This window comes from Erinaceus europaeus, chromosome 6, assembly GCF_950295315.1.
Source record: "Erinaceus europaeus chromosome 6, mEriEur2.1, whole genome shotgun sequence".
NCBI classification, from domain to species: Eukaryota; Metazoa; Chordata; class Mammalia; order Eulipotyphla; family Erinaceidae; genus Erinaceus; species Erinaceus europaeus.
The window spans coordinates 5,966,586-5,973,480 of NC_080167.1; positions in this window are offsets into that span (position 1 = coordinate 5,966,586).

Genomic DNA, 6,895 nt, shown 5'->3' on the forward strand with positions numbered 1-6,895 from the left:
GAGTTGGGCTGCGATGCGGAAGTGGCGGGGTACAGCTCACCGGCTGCCCCGGGACCCTGCGGCCCGCTGCTTCAAGTGCCGTTGGGGGAAGGTGGGGGAAGGTTTAGGGTAGAGCGCACGGACACGTCGCCAGAACTTCCGGTGCTCCTGATCTTAGGGCTGACTGGGCTCCGGAGGGGGCGTTGCTGACTCCCCCGCCCCCTTTCCTTCTCGGGGAGGAAGGCGTTTAAGCTTTCAGAGGAGAAGCCGCGGGCACACTCCCGACCTGGAGCCTGCCACTGTGGTCTCTTTCTGTGTGGGGCAGCCCCCCAGAAACGTCTCACGTATAGGTCTTCGGGGCGAGGGCTCCACGAGGACGGGCCCCGCCCTCACTCCTCAGCGGGTTCCGGACTGGTGGGAGCGTCCAGTCGGCTGTCCAATCAGAAGACTCCAACGCAGCGGAAACGCGTGGCCGGAGGTGGGGCCTCAGTGACCCCCCCCGTCTCCATGGCGACGGGGGGCGGGGCTTGCCCAGGCTGGAAGAGCTGGTGCCCGGGTCCAGGAGGCGGGAGGCAGAAGTGCGGGTCACCACGCTCCCACTTTCCAGACGGTGAGACCAAGGCCCAGGGAAGAGCGGAACGTGTTGCCCTCATGGCCCCAAAGCAAGTTTAAACCGGATCCAAGGCAAAAACTCTTCTATTCAGCTGTCCCACCCATATTTAATCTGCTACTGGGACTGTCAGATTCAGTAGATGAGATACAGAAAAGTCGTGGGCCCGGTGGTGGCGCACCCGGGAAATATCACACGTTGCCATGCTCAAAAAAAGTCCTTTTTAAAAAGTGAAAGAAGATGGTGCCAGGCGGTGGCGCACCAGGTTGAGTGCACAGGTTACCATGTGCAAGGACCCGGGTTCAAGTCCCTGGCCCCCTAGTGCAGGGGAGAAGTTTCACGAGCAGTGCTGCATGTGTCTGTCTTCTCCCTCACCCCTCTCTCAATTTCTGTCCTATCAAAATAGAAATAAAATATTTCATTGTTAGATCAGAGCTTTGGCTTATGGTGGTGCTGGGGATAGAACCTGGGGCCTTAGAGCCTCAGGCATGAAAGTCTTTTTTACATAACTATTACACTGTCTCCCCAGCCCTAAAGACATTTTTTTTTTTAAAAAAAGGAAAAAGATATTTTCTGGGAGTGATGGATTTGTCCTGCAGGCACCAGTGGTAACCCTGGTAGAAAAAAGAAAAGCAAATACAGAAGTCTATTAAATTTGAATTTCAAATACCAAAGAAAGAATTCACTGTCTAGAATTTAAATCAAGCTGTTCTCTTGCATTTAACTGACACTCCTACCTACTCTCAGTGACTGGCAGGGACCAAAATGCGCCCAAAGTTCCGCTTGAGAATCATAAACTTTGAACTGCAGACAACTCAGTTCCTTAGAACAATGATAGGTGCTATAAAGGAAGAAAGCTGACCAGAGCGCCGCTCAACTGTGGCTACTGGTGATGTCAAAGCACTGAACATGGGACTTGTCCAGTCCTGTGCCTTACTGGCTGTGCTATGGACCTACTCTTTGAAAAAGTCAGCAGCAAAGCCTCAACAACACAATTAATTAAAGATCAGTGAGTGCCAGGGACTTAGGGCGGGAAAAGAGACTAGGCAGAGCACACAGGATTTTCAGGGTGGTGAAATCCCACTCTGCAGTCCTGTAACAGTGGGTACATGTGTCTGTGTACCCATACATGTGCCATACAGTTGTCTTAACCTACTGATGAATGTGCTTTATTTAGCAAGCGTGACCCTAATGTCAGCTGGCTGGACTGGGGGTGATAACGGCGTGGCACAGAGGTTCATGAGTTGTCATCAGTTCTGTGCAGTGGGGCAGGGGGCTGTAGAGGAGTCAACTACAATGCCTGCATCATAATTTTGCTGTGATTGGAAAACTGCTCTGATGATAATGTGTATTTAAAAAAAAAATACTTCAAACTCTCTACCACCCTCTCGGGATGAAGAACTTGATTTCTGTGGGCTGACGGGAACCGAGATTTGGGGTGAGAGTTGACTGGATTCAGTTCCTGTCTTTGTATTGGTTGTCTGAAAATTCATGATGCATTTTTGCATAGAAAAACATAGAAAGATACCTCATGACATCTCCAACAGAGACAAGCTGGCTTTCCCTTTCTCTCTAGCCACTTCTCCCTACAATGCAAATAAGAGCACCCACAGCACAGGTGTGAGGGTTAAATGAGCCAGTTTAAAATTGGCTATGGGGCCAGCAAAACAGCCCTCTGGGATAGTGTACCCCTTTGCCCTGTGTGCACCCCGGGCTCAAGCCTGCCCTCACCACACTGGAGGAAGCTTCAGTGCCGTGGTCCGTTTCTCTCCCTCTCTGTCTTCGCCTGCTTCTATCTGAAAGAGTCATCCCATAGTGGTGAAGGCCCAGGGATGACAAAAAATGATCAGTGGGATTCAGGCAGTAGTGTAGCAGGTTAAGCACAGGTGGCTCAAAGCACAAGGACTGGTGTAAGGATCCAGGTTCGAGCCCCCGGCTCCCTACCTGCAGGGAAGTCACTTCACAAGTGGTGAAGCAGGTCTGCAGGTGTCTTATCTTTCTCTCCCCCTCTGTCTTCCCCTCCTCTCTCCATTTCTCTCTGTCCTATCCAATAATGACGACACCAATAACAACACTAACTACAACAACAATAAAACAATAAGGGCAACAAAATGGAATAAATAAATAATTTTTTTTAAATGATCAGCTCGTATCACACCAAAGTAAAAGACTCTGGGGTGGGTGGGTGGGGAGAATACAGATCCAAGAAGGATGAGGGGGTTTCATTGTTATATGGGAAACTGGGGAATGTTCTGCATGTACAAACTATTGTATGTACTGTTGAATGTGAAACATTAATTCCCCAATAAAGAAATGTTTAAAAAATGATCAGCTACTAGGGCCCTAAAGGGAGCTCATCAGGCAGCGGGCCTGCAATGCCATGTACACAACCCAGGGTCAAGCCCCAGTACCACACTGGCAATAGACAAACTTCAAGGCTGTGCATCTCTCCCTTTTACTGTCTCTTTCCCTCTCACTGTCTCTCTGTCTGAATGAAAAAAAATAAGTGGCCCAAGGTGGTGAAATCACACCTATAGGAGGCCTTGGTTCCACCAAAAATAGGCGCTGTGGTTTAAAAAAAAAAGATAATTTTTTGGGTCATCACTGGACTTCATTATTCTGGTGATTCCCCCCCCCCCCCCCCGCCCGATACACAGAGAGAAAGTGAACGCAACACTGAACATCGCCTGGTGCGGGGAGGGCCTTGCACATGCTGAAACAGGTGCACTGTCCAGGTGAGCTATCCTGCCAGCCCAAGAAAAGCTAAAATTACCCATGGTTCCACCCAATACTGAGACAAGGCAGATAAAAGCCAGGCCCTGAAAGAGCCTGGTTCTCAATAACCATTGGTTTCCACCAAGTTCGTTCTTACTGTCACCTCAGGAAGCTGGGAAGATTCCGACCTGGCAGATCATGAGGACTGGAATCTGTTATTTGGTTTCTGAGCTACTTACTACTTTTGTTCTGAGCCAGTCAACTTACCGAACACGGCTCGGCACAAGTCACAGCTCCACCACTACACACTGTGTGACTTTGGGGGAATGAATTCACCTCGCCTGTTTCCTCATTGATTGTAATCGAAAGAACAATTACATGGGCCTTGGAGGGCTGTGAAAGATAAAGATATTTTTTTTAATTTATTCCCTTTTGTTGGCCTTGTTGTTTTATTGTTGTAGTTGTTGTTGTTGGATAGGACAGAGAGAAATGGAGAGAGGAGGAGAAGACGCAGTGGGGGAGAGAAAGACAGACACCTGCAGACCTGCTTCACCACCTGTGAAGCGACTCCCCTGCAGGTGGAGAGCCGGGGACTCGAACGGGGATCCTTATGCCGGTCCTTGAGCTTTGCGCCACCTGTGCTTTACCCGAGCTACCACCCGACTCTCGATAAAGACATTTTAAACAAGGAAAATGTAAAGCACATGTTTTAGAATGTAGCACTGGGACGGGGGTGCCCTTGAGCCCACAGCTAATCACTCAATTAATGTGACAGCTGTGGCATCCCAGGAGGTGGTAGAGTGGGTAAAGCACTTGACTCTCAACCCTGAGGTTACAAGTTCCATCCCAGGTATTCCACGTGCCCGGTGATGTTCTGCTATTCCTTCTCGTTCTTTAGTAAATAGGTTTGTTTTTTTAAAATTTTTGTTTCCCTTGTTGTTATTGTTGTTGGAGAGGACAGAGAGAAACAAAGAGAGGAGGGGAAGACAGGAGGAGAGGAAGATAGACACCTGCAGACCTGCTTCACCACTTGTGAAACGACCCCCCTGCAGGTGGGGAGACAGGGCTTGAACCGGGATTCTTACGCCTGGTCCTTGTGCTTCACATCATGTAAATAAATTTTTTAAAATGTATATTAGCTGTGTTAGAATTCAAAGTCTAGAGAGCCAAGCGGTAGTGCAGCAGGTTAAGCGCATGTGGCTCAAAGCAAGTATCGACATAAGGATCCTGGTTCGAGCCCCCGCTTCCCTACCTACAAGGGAGTCGCTTCACAAGTGGTGAAGCAGGTTTGCAGGTGTCTTTCTCTCCCCCTCTGTCTTCCCCTCCTCTCTCCATTTCTCTCTGTCCTATCCAGCAAAAACAACATCAATAATAACCACAACAATAAAACAAGGGCAACAAAAGGGAATAAATAAATAAATATTTTTAAAATTCAAATCTAGTTTTACTCTTTTTTTTTTGTAACCAGAGCCCTGCTCAGCTCTGGCTTATGGCAGTGTGGGGGATTGAACCTGGGACTTGAGAGCCTCAGGCATGAAAGTTTCTTTGCATAACCATTATGCTATACCCCACCCTAGTTTCACTTCTTAGAGCTGTGTGGCCCTGGGGGAAGTCCATTTCCCCTCTTTAGACAGTAACATTTTTAAAAAAATATTCTTTCTTTAAAAAAAATTTTATTTTATTTTATTTATTTATTTATTTATTTTAGAGAAAGAAAGAAAAGGGCTAAAGAGATAGCATAATGGCTATGCCTGAAGCACCAAAGTTCCCAGATTCAGTGCCCAGAACCACCAACAGCCAGAGCTGATCAGTGCACTGGTTTAAACAAGAAAAAAAGGTGGGGGTAAGGGGGAGTTCAGGGTAAAAAATATTTTTATTTATTTTTGGATAGAGACAGAGAAATTGAGGGGGGAGATAGAGAGGGAGAGAAACAGAGAGACACCTACAGCCCTGTTTCACCACTCGCAAAGCTTTCTCCTTGCAGGTGGGGACCAGGGCCTTGAACTTGGGTCCTTGTGTGTGTTGTAATGTACACGCTTAACCAGGTGCACCACCACTTAGCCCCCTTAAGTATTTTTCTAACATTTTGTTATTTATTGGATAGAGACGGAGAGTAGTCGAGAAAAAAGGGGGGACAGGAAGAGAGAGAGAAGGAGAGACTCCTGCAGCATTGCGTCACCGCATGCTCATGAAGCTTTCACCCTACAGATGGGGAACCAGGGGCTTGAACCCAGGTCCTTGCACTTTATAACAGGTGCGCTCAACCAGGTGTGCCAGGTCCTAGGCCACAATTTCGTCACCTGTAAAGTGGAAATAATTAGAAAACCCACCATGTATGAGCGTTAGGCACCCTTACCAGAGTGCATGACCTCTTACATTCTCAAAGTACAAGTAATTCCTCTCTGGGATGGCGTCCATCTCGGGAAAGGCTATTAATCATATCAGAAGAAATAATTATAACATGCAATGCTGGCAACTTGGTAAATACAGAAAAAGCCTTGCTGACGTGCTCAGGCTGAGGAGCTGGGAAAAACCCTTCTACCCGGAGGGAGGAAAAAGCCAAAAGGATCCAGAGTTCAGAAGTGGAAAAAGGAGCAGCAATTTAGGAGCCCCTAGAGGCAATTCCACCTTGACCACAAAACTGAAAGGGGCTGTGTCTTCCTGTCCAGATAAAGATCAGAGGAACAAAGCATGCTGTTAATTAAGTCTTGCCTATTTTAAGTATATGGAATACTCACCACCACTCCCATTAAAGTTCAAAAGGTAAACACAGAGGGGCTGGGAGGTAGCCCACTGGTCGACTGCATATACCAGGCCTGGGTCCAAGCTCCGCAAGACCACATGGAAGCACCATGCGAAGGGGAAGCTCCACAAGTGGAGAAACACTGCTGTGGTCTCGGTCCCTCTCTCTCTCTCTCTTTCCTCCCTGTCACTCACCTTCTACCTTACCAAAAAAAAAAAAAAAAAAAGGCAGTGGTAGATAATATAATGATTATGCAAAGAAACTGTCATGCCTGAGGCTCCAAAGTCCCATGTTCAGTCCTCTGCATCACCATAAGCCAGAGCTGAGCAGTGCTCTGGTAAAAAAAAAAAAAAAAAAAAAAAAAAGAGGAGGAGGGGGGGGAGGAAGAGGAGGGAGAGGAGGAGGGGGAGGGGGAGGGGGAGGGGGAGGAGGAGGAGGAAACTTAGGGGGCAGAGGCGAGCCCTCCTTTCTGCTCAGCCCATCTTGCCCAGCCCTTGGACTTCATGGCTAAGTCTCATCCCAGAGCCAGGTTTCCTGACCCCACAGGGCCTTGGGTAGTGAGAGAACAGAGGGGCCACAGTCACTCAGGCTCCTGGTCCTGGCTGCCAGTGGCATCTTGAACTGAAATTCACTGGAGAATGGGTTTGGCCTTCCTTCTCTTCCCTCAGAAGGATGTGAGTCACCAGGAAGTAGCCAGCCAGGCCTAGGAGGGTCTAGGACAAGGAGGGGGAAGCAAGAGCCTGGCAGCATGTGTGGCCTTGGGCAAGTCACTGCTCTCCTTACCTGTAAGTCAGAGTAATGACAGCCTAAGGCCGCAAAAAGCTGGATGAGGGTTATGTAAAGACGTG